Genomic DNA, 21,433 nt, shown 5'->3' with positions numbered 1-21,433 from the left:
ACTCTGTCATTTAACTTTGAGACCATTGTGTTTCCGAGGCTCCTTGGTGTATTAGGAATGGTCTGTGTTTTCCGGGAGTTGGTTACAAGTCATGTGCTCAGCCTCTTTCCTAGGAGTACCAGGATTTCGTTATAGGGCTATCCCCTTAGTCGATTTGTTTTGATTATTTAAAGGCATCAGGAAACCCGCCTTCTATCCATATCGTACATCCACTGTATGCCTTGCAGTTTCAGGGGGTAACGCAACTTATGTCTTCTAGGATATGGGATTATGGACTGTGAGCAGAGCTGGCACGAATTCTTGGAGCTCTTATTCATTCATTATACTTCAGTGGACTTTTTGCAGAGTTTTGAACAGGTATCGACAGTCTGAATAGACACCGACATTCTTTGTCACTCTTTGACTGATGCAGATAGAAAACGAAAATGAAAAACACTGTCATGCCTCGAAACCTAATACGGCTGTGGTCGATATAATGGAGAATTGGCCCATGTTGTTGCACATACTTAGGCCCAAGGAATGATCCTCCCTGAAGAGGCCACATTTTTTCTGGAATCTCACCAACTGGTCAGTATGCGTGACTCTAACGGAAACATTGCTTCCGCCAACAGAACTCAGTGGATCACTGAAACACAGAAACCTCACCACCACGTTAAGGAGGTAGTTCATGGCGAAGCTACATCGTTAGCTTTAAAAGCAAATTCAACAGTCCACTTGGGTACGTTACAGACTCATTACTGTTTACTGTTAGCACAAGTGTTACAGTGGATAGAGTCAGATCGTTTGTGGGGGACTTCTCAGACGATGCTGTTGCATAAAGGAAAGTTGCCAGATAATGATAGCGAAAGAGCGGAAAACCTGGAGGGTACAAAGACCAGCAGTTGAAATTCAGCCTAAAAGAATGAAACATAACGCTTACGTATGGATAGTGAGAGTCTTACTATTCCACTAAGCTACTGGTGATAAAACACTTGTAAACTATCTTGTAGTAACAGCCTGTTGCGGAAAGACTATATGAAACCAGTTTTACGAAAAGCGGTGTGTGTGTGTGTGTGTGTGTGTGTGTGTGTGTTTGCAGCTGGAGCTTATAGGCACACATCAACGAGGTTATCAACGACGAGGTTATACGCTTCAAAAGAATCGAATGTGTATTAAAAGCAAAAATATTATTCGCCCTGGGACAACGAGGGAACACTAAAATGTCCTATACAGGAAATTACACTCCTGGAAATGGAAAAAAGAACACATTGACACACGTGTGTCACACCCACCATACTTGCTCCGGACACTGCGAGAGGGCTGTACAAGCAATGATCACACGCACGGCACAGCGGACACACCAGGAACCGCGGTGTTGGCCGTCGAATGGCGCTAGCTGCGCAGCATTTGTGCACCGCCGCCGTCAGTGTCAGCCAGTTTGCCGTGGCATACGGAGCTCCATCGCAGTCTTTAACACTCGTAGCATGCCGCGACAGCGTGGACGTGAACCGTATGTGCAGTTGACGGACTTTGAGCGAGGGCGTATAGTGGGCATGCGGGAGGCCGGGTGGATGTACCGCCGAATTGCTCAACACGTGGGGCGTGAGGTCTCCACAGTACATCGATGTTGTCGCCAGTGGTCGGCGGAAGGTGCACGTGCCCGTCGACCTGGGACCGGACCGCAGCGACGCACGGATGAACGCCAAGACCGTAGCATCCTACGCAGTGACGTAGGGGACCGCACCGCCACTTCCCAGCAAATTAGGGACACTGTTGCTCCTGGGGTATCGGCGAGGACCATTCGCAACCGTCTCCATGAAGCTGGGCTACGGTCCCACACACCGTTAGGTCGTCTTCCGCTCACGCCCCAACATCGTGCAGCCCGACTGCAGTGGTGTCGCGACAGGCGTGAATGGAGGGACGAATGGAGACGTGTCGTCTTCAGCGATGAGAGTCGCTTCTGCCTTGGTGCCAATTATGGTCGTATGCGTGTTTGGCGCCGTGCAGGTGAGCGCCACAATCAGGACTGCATACGACCGAGGCACACAGGGCCAACACCCGGCATCATGGTGTGGGGAGCGATCTCCTACACTGGCCATACACCACTGGTGATCGTCGAGGGGACACTGAATAGTGCACGGTACATCCAAACCGTCATCGAACCCATCGTTCTACCATTCCTAGACCGGCAAGGGAACTTGCTGTTCCAACAGGACAATGCACGTCCGCATGTATCTCGTGCCACCCAACGTGCTCTAGAAGGTGTAAGTCAACTACCCTGGCCAGCAAGATCTCCGGATCTGTCCCCCATTGAGCATGTTTGGGACTGGATGAAGCGTCGTCTCACGCGGTCTGCACGTCCAGCACGAACGCTGGTCCAACTGAAGCGCCAGGTGGAAATGGCATGGCAAGCCGTTCCACAGGACTACATCCAGCATCTCTACGATCGTCTCCATGGGAGAATAGCAGCCTGCATTGCTGCGAAAGGTGGATATACACTGTACTAGTGCCGACATTGTGCATGCTCTGTTGCCTGTGTCTATGTGCCTGTGGTTCTGTCAGTGTGATCATGTGATGTATCTGACCCCAGGGATGTGTCAATAAAGTTTCCCCTTCCTGGGACAATGAATTCACGGTGTTCTTATTTCAATTTCCAGGAGTGTAAAACACAAGTAAAATGACTGTGGAGCTAAAAGAAAGGCACAGCGAAATGTGACCGGCTGACTACTTACAAAAACATGGGTCAGCCCGTGAACACATTTAGACTTCTCCCTTAAAATCTTGGGGAAAATATTGGACAATTCACAAAAGTCTAAGACTCGAACCACATTCGTTTGAACGTCTCGTAATGTACAGGACAGATACGGAGGCAAACCCTCTGCGGCCCACTGGTCAGAAAACAAAACACAGTCTATTAAAATATAGCCCACAGTGATCTGTAGGTCACAATAACTACACATTAGTGTCCTCTAATGGAACAAGAAGCTATGCGTCATAGGACTGTGCCCTATGAGAAGACGAGTAAGGAGGACCTCGCCCCGTCGACGTGGCTGCAACGAGGTACGAAACGGCATCGTAGTGAGCTTGTTTCCTGTCACTTTCAGCACCTCAACAACTGAGGCCCACGACAAGCCGCCTTGGCTGCTAGATCCGCTTTCTATAACACCGGGCCAGGCGCGGCCTGTCCGCTCCCCAAGACTTGTCGATAAGGCATAATTTGATGTTTAGTGCATTGAGAGATTTGGCTTTCAGGTCTCTTACGCGTGGCAACCAAGACAATATGGAGCAAAAAAAAGGAACCTGTGAACTTCATCGAGTCTCTAAAATGTAGAATGGTGACCTTCATACAGAAGGCAGTTAAATTAAAAATCCGACGAGAACGATTAAGATAAACACACGTACACTTACAGTCAAAAAACTGAAAACCCGTCTTTGCAGCATACTCCTCTAACCTTCGCATTGTAAGTTGCAACTGACGGATTGCTGTTGCAAAACTGGAGCAGGGACAGAAACAGAAAAGTCGTCCACAAATAAGGAGAACTGTACAGGACTGCGTACCGTATATGAAATACTGGTTATGGTTATGCCAAAGACAATAATACTTAAAAACACTGCCCTGAGGGACACCATACTCCTGTTAAAAACAATCGACAGCATGTCACCAGCTCTGGTTCCAAGTAACTGCTGAGGCAGGTAAGACCGCATGAAGATGGGAAGTGACCACGAAGGCTCCATTGATACAGTGGTACAAGAACATTGTGTCTCCAAGTAATGTTAATATCGAAGGATGTGCCACGAAAGTGTTTTGAATAGCCGCCTTTAGGTCGGTCAGGAAGTCAACAGTGGACCAAAATCTCCACCGGATTTGGTCGTGACCAGGTACTTACAAGTACCAGTCGTCGTTATCATACTTCTGTAATGCAAGAGTTCTCTGATTTGTCTTAAAATTTATTCTTGGCTTATAAGTTTCACACTTTTCTAATGTAAGCTATGATGTTCATTGTCCTTAGGTTACCTTCTGCTGAAGACAAATTTGTATTTGTCGAAACCTAGATAATGAATTTGTTTATCCATTGCAACTGGTCGGCTGTTTATAATTCTATTACGTGAAATCGTTGTTGTTGTGCAGCTATGTTTGATATATCTAGGATAATGGTTGCAGCCTAATCTATCATAAGGAACAGCACTAACAAGTCGGATTAATAAGTTGCAATAAGCGTATCGATTAACCAAGAACATCTATAATAAGAAATGCCTATCTCGCAATTCCAAACTAAAATACTACCAAACAGTTATCCGCCTCAGAATGCTTGAATCTGAACAGTAAAGGCTTGGCAGATAAAGTAAAGATTCAAGAGAGGAAGATCCTGAGAAGAATTCTGGGACTGGTCAAAACAGATGGTGAGCACAGAAGACAATCAAACCAGGAACTATACAATCATACCGATAAAATCACATATGTATACAGGAAGAGACATCTCTCTTTCTACCGACATATCACAAGCATGGACCAAACAAGACTGACCAACCGGCTTCTAAACTACTGGAAGAGTAGGAAGACCGTGACACCATGGCTGATAGAAGTCAAGAAGGACATCCAGGAACTGAACATAACTGAAAGTGACATGAGAAATGGAGTACTTCTCAGAAGGATACTAAAAGAAAGAGGTTCCAGGACAGATCACCCCGTTAAAAGACCGGCGCCATTTGGACGTAGGAGAGAAGGGAGAAACATAGCCAGAGAATGCAGGATTACTGGGCAAATATCAAGTCCCTTTAAAGACTGAAAAGTTGAATATCGTGGTCCTTAGCTGGCCCATTCGAAATAAAAAGAAGTAAAAAACTACACTGCTTACACCGTATTTACTACCGTGAATCACAGCAACGTCGTTAAGAAGAATAATTTGTCAATATTCTAAAACTGTCCAAGGATGAGCATTAGCGTAAAAAAATTGCAACCTTGTAATCACTACAGATTATTAAGCCAGAAAATGTCCCTACTTTCCACATAACTCATTTGAAACATTCATGAGTTTGATCAACTTGGACGGCCGCGGTGGCGGAGCTGTTCTAGGCGCTTCAGTCTGGGACCTCGCGACTGCTATGGTCGCAGGTTCGAATCCTGCCTCGGGCATGGTTGTGTGTGATGTCTTTAGGTTAGTTAGGTTTAAGTAGTTCTAAGTTCTAGGCGACTGATGACCTCAGATGTTAAGTCCCATAGTGCCCAGGGCCATTTGAACCATTTGCTCAACAAGGATTACACTTGTATATCCTTGAAGGTCAAGTATGAGGAATACAGGGATTATTTTGCGGTTTAATAATTTCAAAAAGTCACCCGTAACCATGCCATGAAACTGGCTAACTTTTGTTGGGAATTGCATAAGACGTCACAATTTTACACATAAAGGAGAAGGCTAGAAATTAGATCTGGTGGAATAGCTAAAGACTAAATTACATATTAGAAAAAATGAAAATACATTCAACTAAGAGGTTACTGGAGATGCAAACAATTGTTTAAAAAAATTGTACAGATCTGTCATAATATCAGTCTGTGGACAGCTACTTTAATCATAGTCATGTCGTTGACATTCACCGCATGACGAGTTTCGAACTTAATCGTGCTTCAGCACGAACAGTCATTGGTGAGAGTGTCTGTGTTTTCTTGATTGTGTACACGAAGCGCTCGGTCGCGTTACGTACAAAACTGTGAAAATTACGCGATAAACGCATGCTTGAACGTAAATGCAGTTGCTAACCAAGCCTGCAGATTACACTGCTGTAATTGAACACGAACAGACATGTCCAATGGCCTCGTTTCAGTTATCAGTCATAGTCGGAACAGCGTTCTCTGCTGTTGTTATGTCGGAGCCCAGTGCTCTCGGATGTTGGCAAATGCTGTTAGTGCTCGTAAGGTGAGTGCTTCTGTAACCACCGTAGTCGTAGTGTTTGGTGTTGAAATGGCACCATATTGAAGATTTATACGAGATACAGGGAAAGTAAAAAATATCATTTCCTGAGTGGCAACGCGGACGAAAGAGCGTTTTTAGTAATCATGACGGACGGTCGTTGAAGAAAATTGTGACGAGAAATAAGAGAATGAAGCTGCAATAGTCACTGCAGAACTGAATGTCGCACAAGCGAACCGTGTCAGCAGCTCAAAATTAACAGAAAGGAGCTTCGCAAACAAGGAATTTCAGGGCGAGCTGGAATTCGAAAGCCACTCAAATGATGCAACTGTACGTACTAGGACAACGTGGTGCCGATGTCATAAACTCTGGACTATGGAGCAATACAAGACAGTCTCTTGCTTCATACTGTTTAAAACTTCTGACCAAGTTTACGTCCTAAGCTGAAACATGACGGAGGTTCGGTGATGATTTGGGTAGCTATATCGTGAACCCTTTTGTTATTCTTGAAGATCGCATTAGTGCCAAGAATTATGTGACCATTTTGGCTGATTAGATCCATCTCATGGTGCAGTGCTTTTTCCCAGTGGTGAGCTGTCTTCCAGAAGGCAGGCCCTTTGTTCATACAGCTCGTATTGTCCAGGATTGGTTTTGTCAGCACGCGAATAAACTGTCGCAAATGCTCTGGCCGCTACAGTTGCATGATGTCAATTTTGTTGTGCCTCTCGTGGACTACGTGGAAAGAAGGGTGCTTGATCGCTATCCACCACCATCACAATTATGTCAAATTACCACCATTTTGTAAAAGAATGGGGTAAAATTCCCTGGGAAACCGTAGAGGACCTGTATATATGCTTTAGAAAACGATTGGAACTTGTTTTGCCAATTGTTTTTCTGCACCGTATTAGGCATATGTTGTGTTTTAGGTACTTCTGTATTTTTGTCCAGCTTCTGTATCAGTTTGTATCTGGGTGTGTCTTTCCTGGAGTAATATGAAATGTGCACACAAACAGCATTTGACAGGACAGTGTCTACATTACAAATTGCATACTGATTCATTGTATTACATTATACCGACTGGACGAACAAATTACATGAATGTGTGGTGTCTATTCTTTTAGACATATCCGAAAGACAGGTCCGAGCGGTGTTCGCAGGTGTGATACACATTGTGTAAATTGAAGGTGGAGTGGAGGGGAGGGGGGGGGGGGTGTAATGGTAGAAGGAACCAATGATATCAGTTACATAAGGATTTGATGTGGAATCAGCAGCAACGATTAGATATGCGGGCCACATCAGGACTCGAACCCGGGATCTCCTTCTCACTAGGGAGTTGCGTTAAAGTCTTATACCCTCATACCTCACAGACAGGAGCTTCAACGCTGACGTGCAGGGAAAACTATCAACATGACATGGTATACCCCAGGGAAGCATCCTAGGGCAACTACTGTCTAACCTCTACACAAACGATATCCCAACCACACACAACACAACGATGGCAATCTAGTCGGATGACACGGCCATCCTCGCGCAAGATTGGAAACCATCAAACATTACGTCACGATTACAGACCGCACTCACAGTGGCTGAGCTTTGGTTAGAAAAATGACGTGTTAAAGTAAACGTCGACAAGTGCGAAGCCGTTCAGTTCACTAGAAGACCGAAGCAACTGCGCAAACACCGCTACTGCAGACCAATAACTCTACACGCACGCCCAATATGTTTCCACGAGAAAGTGAAATACCTCGGTGTCTGGCTGGACCGGAAATTACTCTGGGGGGACCACATACAACATATGACCAACAGAACAAGCGTGCGGCTCTAACAGCTCTACCCTATGCTCAACAGGCGTAGCACACTGAACAGAAGGGTGTCGAGGTCCATGTACATGACACTTATTTGACCCCTGATGATGTACGCAGCCCCTGTTGGGGGATACGCTGCGCCCACACGCCTGCACTGTCTGCATATCATACAAAACAACGTACTCTAAATCATAAGCAATGCTCCATGATACACACGCATCGCAGATCTTCACCGGTGTGGTGTGCGTACTGTAAGACCTTCAGTACACACACTATCAGCTTATTTGACTTGTAGCTCTAACGAAGTAAGCGAGTGTCAGCAATGTGTCTCGTGGTCTTATCGTGGCGTGTTTATCTTCTGCCGTTAGGTCAAGCGATAGAAATGCCACTTGCACACTTAGAGTAGCAGATTGACGGTGACCAACTTCAAACAGAACTTGATTAATTTTCACACACATTTATTAAAATAATCACCAGCATAACATTACTTAACTGGGTTCTGGATGCTATTTACAATTGACAATCTGAAGTTCCTTTGGTCTTGGTACGTTAATCTTATTCTCACATATCTCTGATACTTGACAAAAGTGTCTATACATTTATCTTCATGGCTAAGTGCAGGATTATGGTAATCTTATTAGGCGCAGACTGTAACTTGACTGTAAACTGGTAGAGACTAATGCAGACTCGTACAGACTGGTGCAGACAAATGCAGACTGACTAATTGGAAGTCTGCACATTCGTTATAATAGCTCACACGTTCAGGTATCACTGCGCGAGTGTGATCCGCGAGGACAAAAGGTTCTATGTTAGCAGCAATCTCATTGGCTGCGTTACATATTAATACGCGGATCGGCGGAAGCAGAATGTGGTCCGTCTCTAAGGCAGTGCCATCTCGTAGTGTTGAGATGGCCGAGCTCTGCGCCTGCGCTGTTGTGCGTAGCGGGGCGCGCTCTAGTGGGAAAATTGTGTACGCGCTGACTACGCGGAACTATGTACACAACAACCGGAAATTCCTACTTGACTCTCACGGAGGTAATTCACAAGCTCACCACAAGACTATACAGAAACTCCAGACATTCGCAGAACCCGTTCATTCTGAATCTGAGGAACTCTGACCGCAACCATAGATGGAAACATAAAAAAACCAAAAGACATACTTGCAAGGACCTAACATCTATGGCCAAGTACACCCAAACACAACGGTACAGGTGAGCCCCTGTTAATCAGCCACCAGTACTAGATATCCAGTTGGAACACACTTGCCGAATAACTGGCACCACGCAGGGAAGCTGTACCGTACACTACATGCAGACAAGCTCCACACAGCCCCCATACAGTGAGATGATCTATGGCCGATCTCCCACCAATATATAACGATCCTGATTGTTCCAGGAATGCAGCAGCTGCAGCAAACCGGGATGCATCGCCATCGCCTGCCACGGTAATGATGCATGGTACCCATACTAACAAACCAAACCTTGCATGAACTTTCGCAGCTAGTAAGCCACTACTGCTCTTACTACCGATCCTACTGTCGCAGGGTTTTTTTCCCACGGTATGAGCCTTGGCACTTTTTCCCCTCTGCTCTTCAAATTGCTACCCTTATTCGCGTTTCGTCCACTATCTATCACCTGATGGACCGCGTTAATGCGTAGTCTTACCAAGACGCACGGATAACATCACAGCCCAGCATCCTGTTATCCACCTATTAGATAACTAACATGTTGATGGAGGTGACAGTAGAACTTTTGGTTTGGTCCCCACGTTGGTGCGGGCGTGTAGGGGCCCCATTCTATTTAACCACTGCGGCACAGGGACGAAGTGTTCATTGCGCATGCGCGATCTATCTTTGTACCATTCCTTGCTGACCCACAGTCCCACCAACGCCAGCTAACCGCAGTCGTCCATGCTGACTAATTTTAGATTCCCGCTGGAGGTCGAACATAAATGTGCGTCCTCACAAAAGATGCCTTGATGAGCAATTAATCCACAAGGCCGTCGAGTTGCTGTCCGGAACAGATCTCCAGTCGTCGCACGAAATCCCGATGCAGCTGATATCACTAGTTCCTTCCCTTTCATTTCCTTTCTGCTCCATCCATCTTCAGTTTCTATAACATGGAACAACGGCGGTGAAGACGTTTTAGGAAGTCACAGTTACAAGTGAAGTGCCCATGAGTTTTTAATATTTTAATTCGCATTATTATTTTTATCGCGGCTCCTATGATTAAATCTTTCTCGTTCAATCGCATTAATTCTATGGCTATCGCATCGTGGAAGGTGGTTTAACCTATTTTTAAAATAAAATTTTTGTGTCAGCGACCTCTGTCAGGTATTGAAACACAATTTATCGTCGTCTTTAATATTTTCCCAGAGTAGTAATTTTCACTTTTGATACGTTTCTCTCCTTAACGCTGCGAAGGAGGGTGTTACTGCACTAATGGCTGCTTCGGGAAAATGTCATTAGCAGATTAACACCGTTTTTTTATCTGCTTTTGTTTCTTTCAGAACAAAAAGAAGACTTTTAACTATTACTGACTTACCTTTTAAAATTATTCCCCTTTGAAATTTACAAAACCAAACACCTAATTATACGAGGGTCAGTCAAAAAGTAATGCCTCCTATTTTTTTTTCTACGTTTAATTGTCAGGAAATTTAAATGCAATTACATAGGTTGAAAACCACAACATTGAGGATCATTTTGTCATTTTTCAATGTAATCTCCGCCCATCTCTACAGTTTTGGTCCATCTTTGAACAAGGGCATGTATCCCAGCACGGTAAAAATCACAGCTCTGCTTCCTAAGCCATTGACGCACGGATGTTTTGACGGCCTCCTCATCTTCAAAATGAATCCCACGATGAGCTTCTTTTAGTGGCCCGAACAGATGGAAGTCTGATGGTGCCAGGTCAGGGCTGTATGGGGGATGAGGCAAAACTTCCCATCCAATTTTGACAATCTCGTCACAGGTGTGACGACTGGTGTGTGGTCTTGCATTGTCATGCAAAAGAAGAACATCTGCCATTGATTTTGTTGGGCGAACTCGCTGAAGACGTGCTTTAAGTTTGTTGAGGGTTGTGACGTATTGAACAGAATTTATTGTGCATCCCTGCTCCAAAAAATCAACCAGAATCACACCCTCTGTATCCCAGAAAACTGTTGCCATAACTTTCCCTGCCGATCGCACAGTTTTGAATTTTTTCTTCCTCGGCGAGCTTGTGTGACGCCACTCCATTGACTGCCTCTTTGATTCGGGTTCAAAAAAATGCACCCATGTTTCGTCCCCGGTCACAATTTTTTTCAGAAACTCATCTCCCTCCAAACGGAAGCGCTGCAAGTGTTGGGAGGCTATTGTTTTCCTTGCCTCTTTATTCTGATCGGTTAACATTCTTGGAACCCACCGTGCAAAAACTTTTGAGTACCCCAATTGTTTAATAATCGTGATCACACTGCCTTTACTAAGAGAAATAATGCGACACACTTCATCTGCAGTCACCCGACGGTCACCACGAATGATGTCATCAACTTGCTGAATGTTGTGTGGAGTCACTGCACTCACCGGCCTGCCGCTCCGCTTTTCGTCAGTCAACGGTGTTTGCCCTTCAGCTTCCTTACAACGACGAACCCATCGTCTAACAGTGCTGACATCCACTGTCACAACACCATACACCTTCTTCAGTCTTTCATGAATGCGTGTGGGCGTTTCACCTTCTGCATTCAAGAATTCAATCACACAACGCTGTCTCAAACGAACATCGATGTCGGCCATCTTACAAACTTCTGCTGTGCTGCCACCTGTTGACACAGAAAGTTACTACTGCAGTGGATTGCAGAAGAAGGTTTGAGGAATGGCGCCAAATTCAAATTTTTCACTTAACTTAATTTCTTTAAGTAGAAAAAACATGGGAGGCATTACTTTTTGACCGACCCTACACTTAAGAGTGAAAGAAAGTGGTACATTTGCCTAATATCGTCTAGGGCACCCACGAGCACTCAGAAGTACACAACACGAGGTGGCATGGAGTATACTAACGTCAGCAGTAGTGCTCGAGTGAAATGACACCATTGATCTTACGGGGCGGTCCATAAATCCGTAAGAGTATGAGGTGGTGCAGATCTCTTCTGAGCAACACGTTGCAAGGCATCCCAGATATGCTCAATAATGTTCATGTCGGGGGAGTTAGGTAGCCATCGATGGCGTTTAAGCTCAGAAGGCTGTTCCTGGAACCACTCTGTAATAATTCTGGACGTATGGGGTTTCCCAATGCCCTTCTGGAATTGCCCAAGTCCATCGAAATGCACAACAGGCATGAATTGAAGCTGGTGATCAGACAGGATGCTTACGTACGTGTCACCTGTCAGAGTCGTATCTAGACGTATCAGGAGTCCCATATCACTCCAACTGCACACCACCCACGTCACTGCAGAGCCTCCACCAGTTTGAACAGTCCCCTGCTGACATGCAGGGTCCATGAATTCATGAGGTTGTCTCCACGCCAGCACACGCCCATCCATTCGATACAATTTAAAACGAAACTTGTCCGACCAGACAACATGTTTCCAGTCATCAAAAGTCCAATGTCGATGTTGACGTACCCATGCGAGGTGTAAAGCTTTGTGTCGTGCGGTCATCAAGGTCACACGAGTGGGCCCTCGGCTCCGAAAGCTCACATCGATAATTTTCGTTGAATGGTTCGCATGCTGACACTTGCTGATGGCCCAGCACTGAAATCTGCACCAATTTGCAGATAAGTTGCGCTTCTGTCACGTTGAACGATTCTCTTCAGTCGTCGTTGGTACTATTCTTGCAAGGTGATTTTGCCGACCGCACCGATGTCGGAGATTTGATATTTTACCTGACTCCCGATATTCACGGTTCACTCTGAAGTAGTCGTATGGGAAAATCCCCGCTTCATCGCTAGCTCGGAATTCTGTGTCCCATCGCTCCCCTATTGACTATAGCACCACGTTCAAACTCTCTGAAATGTTGATAATCTGTCATTGTACAGCTGTAAGCTATGTAACAACTGCACCAGACATTTGTCTTATGTAGGTGTTGCTGACCGCAGCGCCGTATTCTGTCTGTTTGCGTATCTCTGTATTTGAATACGCGTGCCTACACCACTTTCTTTCGTGCTTCGGTTTATTATAATAATGAAGAATTTCCCAATAACAGTAAGTAAGGTAGAGAGAGGTGAAATGGAAGAAAGCGTAGAAAATTAATACAAAATAAACATGAAACTGCACCAAATTACTTGACGAAAATGAATTAGAAAAATTTGCAACGGATGTGAGTGTTGTATATTAAACTAGTTACATAAGCTACGTATAGTTAAGCCATACTTCGTCAGTCGTCCATCTTAAACAGAAGAAGATTTTTATCGTGTTTTATGTGATAATTGCTAATTAACTGAATTTCGTTAATGTCTAAGCATTTTTATCTTCCTTGAAAATGGATAGTTTTGTTATATTCCAATAAAGTTAATTTCAAAATACTTTTAACAATTTACTGAAATTTGATAGTACTTCCGCTATATTTGACTTCACTTACTGATTACTCGTGTGTAGCAGAGTGATAATATAACAAATAGGGGACAAAATACAGTATTGACAAGATTTTCTCCATTGGAGGGCTTTTAAGTTTCACTGCCTCAAATCTTCATAGGTACTTGGCCATTGTACCCTGGCATTCGATTTCACACGTGGAAAAACTTTAATTTTACGGATTAATTTTTGTAATTTCAGAAATAGGCTGCTGCACATAAAAACTGTATGCCATCGTTTAAAAACTGAAATAGAAAATATATTAAGCATCTATTACTGGGCTGGCTATATACGAAAGTCTGAGGAGTGTACCAAGGGGTAACACTTCCCCTACTCTCTTCTTCGTTTACGTGTATAACATCCGACCATCATTCTAAAGAAATGAAAGCATTACAGAAAATTACAAATTTTTTTCAAGGTGCTTGCTGCCGCGCGGAGTGGCCCCGCAGTTTGAGATGCCATGTCACGGACTGCGCCGCCCCTGCCCCCTCCCACCCATCCCCCAGCACCCGCCGTAGGTTCGAGTCCTCCCTCGGGCATGAGTGTGTGTGTTGTCCTTAGCATAAGTTGGTTTAAGTAGTCTGTAAGTCTCGGGACCGATGATCTCAGCAGTTTGGTCTCTTAGGAATTCACACACATTTCAACATTTTAGTTTCAAGGTGCCTGCTAATAGCTGTTAAGTACGTTACGAAATGTCTAACATGCCACTGTCTCTTTCTCCTTTATTATCACTACACTTTCTGTTAATAGTGCCGGCCGGAGTGGCCGTGCGGTTCTAGGCGCTACAGTCTGGAGCCGAGAGACCGCTACGGTCGCAGGTTCGAATCCTGCCTCTGGCATGGACGTGTGTGATGTCCTTAGGTTAGTTAGGTTTAATTAGTTCTAAGTTCTAGGCGACTGATGACCTCACAAGTTAAGTCGCATAGTGCTCAGAGCCACTTGAACCACTTGAATCTGTTAACAGTCATCATCACACTAAATGAATACAGCAAAAAATCAGGAAACAACTAGAAATACGTAGAGCACAGTGCACGTCTTGAGTTCATGTTTCTTTGCTGCGTACATTTATTGTGTTAATTTTTACTAGCCGGAAACGGAAATGATAATAAAGGATGTACAATAGTGGATATCAGTGTAAAGGCAGCTTTCCTGAGAAAATAATTTAAACTGTGTGAAGCAACATGTATCGGATACGTTATGGAAGTAGTACTTATAAAACATAATCAGCCATGATGGAATTACATAGTTTTCTTAGGAGAAGTAGCAAAATAAAACGTTCGCATTTCCTGGATGACAGTTGGTATAAAGGCAGTCTCTGTCCTTATACTTTTGGAATGTTAATACTTTTTCAACTTCCGTTCTTTCTAGTTACCTCAAAAATTCTCTTCGGTATTGATTTTGTTAGGGTTTCAAGTTCATACAGCTAAACTGTAGCCCACTCGTCTCGTAATGCTCTTTTTATCTCACATTCAACCTCAAATTGCCTTCCATTGTAATAAACACTCCTTAGATGTATTCCCCAAAGATTTTCCATGGGGTTCTAATTCGGGCTACATACAGGCCAGTGCAATACAACGATATCTAAGAATTTTACCATTCCATCGTGGCAGGCTGTTACAGCAAGCGGTTTACAAGTGTTTCAGGACAAAAAATTCTCGGTTACGAAATTATTTAATGTCAATGATGCGTTTCACCCTTTACAGATCATCATACTGTATAAAAGTAGCCGTTTCCAAGCGCCTGATAATTTTCTGCCTTGCTCACCTGATCCGTTCTGCCCATATTGCCCGCCCAATCTAACGATATTGTCGACCACTGTATTTGAATGGTTCAACTACTTGGCAGTTTGACGATTAGTGTCCCATTTAAAGGTACGCATCGGTTTTTGCTTTTTCTTCACGTGGCACCGTCACAGTCGTTGCACAGCCGACTGCCATTACAATGGGATCCACCCTCTACCACCTAAATCGTTGATGCCTTGTCTTACACAGTACTGCTGACATGAAATGTGGCACCATTTGAGTACGTTTGTCGGTATACACTGTGCACAAGTATTCCCACCGACAATGTTAATTTCCCCACAAACAACCACGCCTTTATACTGATTCCCACTACTCTGTAGACAGTCCCTTGTCAAGCATATCATAAATACTTTACAGAGTAGCCAGAGACAGGCTGGACAGTGAAGGGAGAGGCGTGTTTATAGCGATAAGAAGTGCAATAGTATCGAAGGAAATTGACGGAGATCCGAAATGTGAAATGATTTGGCTGAAGGTCACGGTTAAAGCAGGCTCAGACATGGTAATTGGATGTCTCTATAGGCCCCCTGGCTCAGCAGCTGTTGTGGCTGAGCGCCTGAAGGAAAATTTGGAAAATATTTCGAGTAGATTTCCCCACGATGTTATAGTTCTGGGTGGAGATTTTAATTTGCCGGATATAGACAGGGAGACTCAAACGTTCATAACGGGTGGCAGGGACAAAGAATTCAGTGAAATTTTTTAAGTGCTTTATCTGAAAACTACCTTGAGCAGTTAAACAGAGAACCGACTCGTGGCAATAACATATTAGACCTTCTGGTGACAAACAGGCCCGAACTATTTGAAAAAATTAACGCAGAACAGGGAATCAGCGATCATAAAGCGGTTACGGCATCGATGATTTCAGCCGTAAATAGGAATATTAAAAAGGGTAGGAGGATTTCTCTGTTTAGAAAAAGTGACAAAAAGCAGATTTCAGAGTACCTGTTAGCTCAACACAAAAGTTTTGTCTCAAGTACAGATAGTGTTGAGGATCAGTGGACAAAGTTCAAAACCGTCGTACATAATGCGTTAGTGGAGTATGCGCCAAGCAAGATCGTAAGAGATGGAAAAGAGCCACCGTGGTACAACAACAGAGTTAGAAAACTGGTGCGGAAGCAAAGGGAACTTCACAGCAAACATAAACAAAGCCAAAGCCTTGCAGACAAACAAAAATTACGCGAAGCGAAATGTAGTGTGAGGAGGGCTATGCGAGAGGCGTTCAATGAATTCGAAAGTAAAGTTCTATGTACTGACTTGGCAGAAAATCCTAAGAAATTTTGGTCTTATGTCAAAGCGGTAGGTAGATCAAAACAAAATGTCCAGACACTCTGTGACCAAAATGGTACTGAAACAGAAGATGACAGACTAAAGGCCGAAATACTAAATGTCTTTTTCCAAAGTTGTTTCACAGAGGAAGCTTGCACTGTAGTTCCTTCTCTAGATTGTCGCACAGATAACAAAATGTTGGATATCGAAATAGACGACAGAGAGATAGAGAAACAATTAAAATCGCTCAAAAGAGGAAAGGCCGCTGGACCTGATGGGATACCAGTTCAATTTTACACAGAGTACGCGAAGGAACTTGCCCCCCTTCTTGCAGCGGTGTACCGTAGGTCTCTGGAAGAGCGTAGCGTTCCAAAGGATTGGAAAAGGGCACAGGTCATCCCCGTTTTCAAGAAGGGACGTCGAACAGATGTGCAGAACTATAGACCTATATCTCTAACGTCGATCAGTTGTATAATTTTGGAACACGTATTGTGTTCGAGTATAATGACTTTTCTGGAGACTAGATATCTACTCTGTAGGAATCAGCATGGGTTTCGAAAAAGACGGTCATGTGAAACCCAGCTCGCGCTATTCGTCCACGAGACTCAGAGGGCCATAGACACGGGTTCACAGGTAGATGCCGTGTTTCTTGACTTCCGCAAGGCGTTCGATGCAGTTCCCCACAGTCGTTTAATGAACAAAGTAAGAGCATATGGACTATCAGACCAATTGTGTGATTGGATTGAGGAGTTCCTAGATAACAGGACGCAGCATGTCATTCTCAATGGAGAGAAGTCTTCCGAAGTAAGAGTGATTTCAGGTGTGCCGCAGGGGTATATTCACAATATACATAAATGACCTGGTGGATGACAACGGAAGTTCACTGAGGCTTTTTGCAGATGATGCTGTGGTGTATCGAGAGGTTGTAACAATGGAGAATTGTACTGAAATGCAGGAGGATCTGCAGCGAATTGACGCATGGTGCAGGGAATGGCAATTGAATCTCAATGTAGACAAGTGTAATGTGCTGCGAATACATAGAAAGATAGATCCCTTATCATTTAGCTACAAAATAGCAGGTCAGCAACTGGAAGCAGTTAATTCCATAAATTATCTGGGAGTACGCATTAGGAGTGATTTAAAATGGAATGATCATATAATGTTGATCGTCGGTAAAGCAGATGCCAGACTGAGATTCATTGGAAGAATCCTAAGGAAATGCAATTCGAAAACAAAGGAAGTAGGTTACAGTACGCTTGTTCGCCCACTGCTTGAATACTGCTCACCAGTGTGGGATCCGTAGCAGATAGGGTTGATAGAAAATATAGAGAAGATCCAACGGAGAGCAGCGCGCTTCGTTACAGGATTATTTAGTAATCGCGAAAGCGTTACGGAGATGATAGATAAACTCCAGTGGAAGACTTTGCAGGAGAGACGCTCAGTAGCTCGGTACGGGCTTTTGTCAAAGTTTCGAGAACATACCTTCACCGAGGAGTCAAGCAGTATATTGCTCCCTCCTACGTATATCTCGCGAAGAGACCATGAGGATAAAATCAGAGAGATTAGAGCCCACACAGAGGCATACCGACAATCCTTCTTTCCACGAACAATAGATAGAGGTACTCAAGGTACCCTCCGCCACACACCGTCAGGTGGCTTGCGGAGTATGGATGTAGATGTAGATGTAGACTCTAGTAAAGCATGGTTAATTGCTATTTCCATGGAGTGTCTAGGACTGAGTACTACTGTATACAGCATCTTCACTGGTTTGTAACTCTTGGTGTGCTACAACAGCCAGTCCTATTGTTCACTACCGGATTCATAACCTGGTATTATATTGTGGACGAGCGGTTTATTATTGGTCCTTTTTCTCTTGATTCCTTCCTCGTAACGGCTGCGATGGCATTGCTCCCGAATGATGAATTTCTCAGTTAGACTTGTGACGGAAAGTTTCAATTGCTGTCGTTCATAAAATAAAGAACCGACGGTACTTCAATTTGTGTGACTGGTGAGAGGTACTGAATGAAGTTTGGTACTCTCGGCAGACACTACACACAGCGGATTTCGGAATGTTGAATTCTCCAACGATTTCCGAAACGGAATGTGCCATGCGTCTAGCTCCAACGACCATTCGGCATTCAAAATTTGTTAATCCCCATCTTGTGGCTATCAGCACATAGGAAACCCTTTCACCTGAATCAGCTGAGTGTAAATAGCAGCTCTGGCACTGCGCTATCCTTTGGTTTAAATGCCTCTGAGCACTATGGGACTCATCATCTGAGATCATCAGTCCCCTAGAACATACAACTACTTAAACCTAACTAACCTGAGGACATCACACACATCCATGCCCGAGGCAGGCTTCGAAGCTGCGACCGTAGTGGTCGCGCGGTTCCGGACTGAAGCGCCTAGAACCGCTCGGCCACACCGGCCGGCCGCTATCCTTTCATACCTTGTGTAAGCTACACTTCCGCTTTCCGTACATGTGCGTATCGGTATTACACAACTTTCGCCACTTCATTGTAGTACAGTATTTTAAGTGCTATGGACGATAAATAGTGTGGAGAAGAAGAGAATAGAAGATTTTGAAATGTGGTGCTACAGAAGAATGCTGAAGATTAGTTGGGTAGATCACATAACTAATGAGGAGGTATTGAATAGGATTGGGGAGAAGAGGAGTTTGTGGCACAACTTGACTAGAAGAAGGGATCGGTTGGTAGGACATGTTCTGAGGCATCAAGGGATCACCAACTTAGTATTGAAGGGCAGCGTGGAGGTTAAAAATAGTAGAGGGAGACCAAGAGATGAATACACTAAGCAGATTCAGAAGGATGTAGGTTGCAGTCGTTACTGGGAGATGAAGAAGCTTGCACAGGATAGAGTAGTATGGAGAGCTGCATCAAACCAGTCTCAGGACTGAAGAACACAACAACAACAACAAGACGCGACGGTCTATAATGCGCACTTTAATTTTTAAACACTGTTTTCTAAGAAAATATTATTTTATCATTTCTACTATGACATTGAAAAAGCAGGACACAAAATTAATTATTTAATAAAAGCGAACTGACCTTTGAAATCCCTGTGAATCGTCATGTCAACTTTCTTCTTCTTCTTCTTCGTCATCATTGTTGTCCTCTTCATGTAGGTCTTCACTACTATCGGAAGCGTTACTTACGCCGCACTCCTTGAAAGATTTAATAATAACGTCTTGTCTTGTTTAATTCACTGACACTCTCGGTTGATTATACATCGTTTTAAACCTTTCTTCGGCGTCAATTCATATTGCGTTTCATCCATTATCCGTTAGTTAGATTCCTCTATTATACACTTTAAATGATTTATTTTCCAGACATCAAGGGGTTGCAGTTGTGAAGTAAGACAACACAGAATAACAGCAAACCCTTTATTTCCTGGTGTCAGTTTCTCTTTCACAGAATTTTTCGAATGACTACTAAACTAGCAGAAGAAGAGAATACTTCAGTGGAGCAGCTTTACTTCCCTCCCACACTCTGTTAATCCTTAATGTCATACCAGCCTCGACCATCCAACCCTTGTCGAATTCGTGAACAACAATAAGTTTAATGCCTTCAACACAACATAAAAGGACGATAGTGTAGTACTTTTTTTTCATTTCCACTTGTTTTTATATGAGTAATTTCAGGTTTAGACCATTCATGGCAACAGTTCTGTTACTCGGCACATCAAATGACAGTGGAGTTTTGTCCATATTCGCCATTTGACTTAATTCCACACTGGATTTCTTCGATGTTGAAGAATAAAGCGACGGGAAGATAATATTTTCTCTTCATACTCTAGCGCCATTTTCTGAGATATTTTGGTTTTGATTCGCTTGCAAAGTCCATGACACTTCATAAACCTATAGCACCAACTGCACCCTTAAAGACTGTGAAGTTCCACCGCAGCGATAGCTTACGAGCGCGTATTTGAATCATTTTTGTGTTAATTTCAATGCCAATTAGACGGTGTCCTTCAACCTATTTCAATACGTCATCTTGTAGATTTGGTATATTGCTCTATTTGCACTTTTAGTCTCCTCCATTCTTTCAGTTCTTCTTTATTAACCCGCCAATCGCGAATACCTTTTTCTATTAGTGGAGTATCGAAATGCCGATCAGCTGCTCTGTTTCCATGTTCTTCTGCAAACGCTATTACTTTTAATCTATAGCCCGCGTAATATAAATATCTTTTACGAGGGTTGGAACTTTAAGAGTGGCAACTATTTATTTACAGCTCGTACAAAGTAGGTACGCGTTTCAAAGTTTTACCGACCTTCAAAGTAGTCACCAGCATTGTGTGTAACCCGTTGCCAGCGATGTGGAAGTCGTAGGATACTCTTAGCAGTGTCAGTTGTGTTGACAGTTCGAGCGGCGCGGTCTTTGCCCGACGAATTTGTAGCAGTTCAGAAGCGAATGCCGTGAAGTGTTTCCTCCAGTCTAGAAATTGAGTTGAACTCAACGAGGGCTTAAGTCGGGGGAGTGCAGTAGGTGGTATAGCACTTAGCAGCCGAATCTGTCGAACAAATCAGTAACAGCTTGCACTGTACGTTCTTGAGCATTTTCCTGCAAAATGATGGTCTGGTCCTGCAGAAAATGTCATCCCTTCTGTCTATATGCTGTTCATTTTTGGAACACAACCTACGACCAGCTTAGAGACATAATGATGACTTAAGCCCTCGTGAGTTCAACTCGATTTCTAAACTGAAGGAAACACTTCACTGCACTCGCTTCAGAACTGTTAAAAATTCGTCGGGCTATAGACAACGCCGCTCGAACTGTCAACACAACTTGCACTGCTAAAAGTATCCTACGTCTTCCACACCGCCTGCAACGGGTTTTACGCAATTCTGGTGATTATTTTGAAGGTCAGTAAAACTTTGAAACACGTATCTATTTTGTATGAGCTGTAAACAAATAGTTGCCACTATTAAAGTTCCAACCCTCGTATTTTTCCGTTACGAAACATGCTAACAACAAAAGTATTACCGATAACACAAATCACTTTCAATTCAAGTTCACTTGCATGGTAGACTGCAATGACGCGTCATAGGCTAGCCAGTGTTCTAGATTTGTGATGGCGGGGCGGGAGAGAGACAGTGTTAGCAAGCTTGTGA

The sequence above is a fragment of the Schistocerca serialis genome, chromosome 6, assembly GCF_023864345.2.
Source record: "Schistocerca serialis cubense isolate TAMUIC-IGC-003099 chromosome 6, iqSchSeri2.2, whole genome shotgun sequence".
Classification (NCBI taxonomy): Eukaryota; Metazoa; Arthropoda; class Insecta; order Orthoptera; family Acrididae; genus Schistocerca; species Schistocerca serialis.
The sequence above is the reverse complement of the archived record's forward strand: the minus strand, read 5'-3'. Positions refer to the sequence as shown.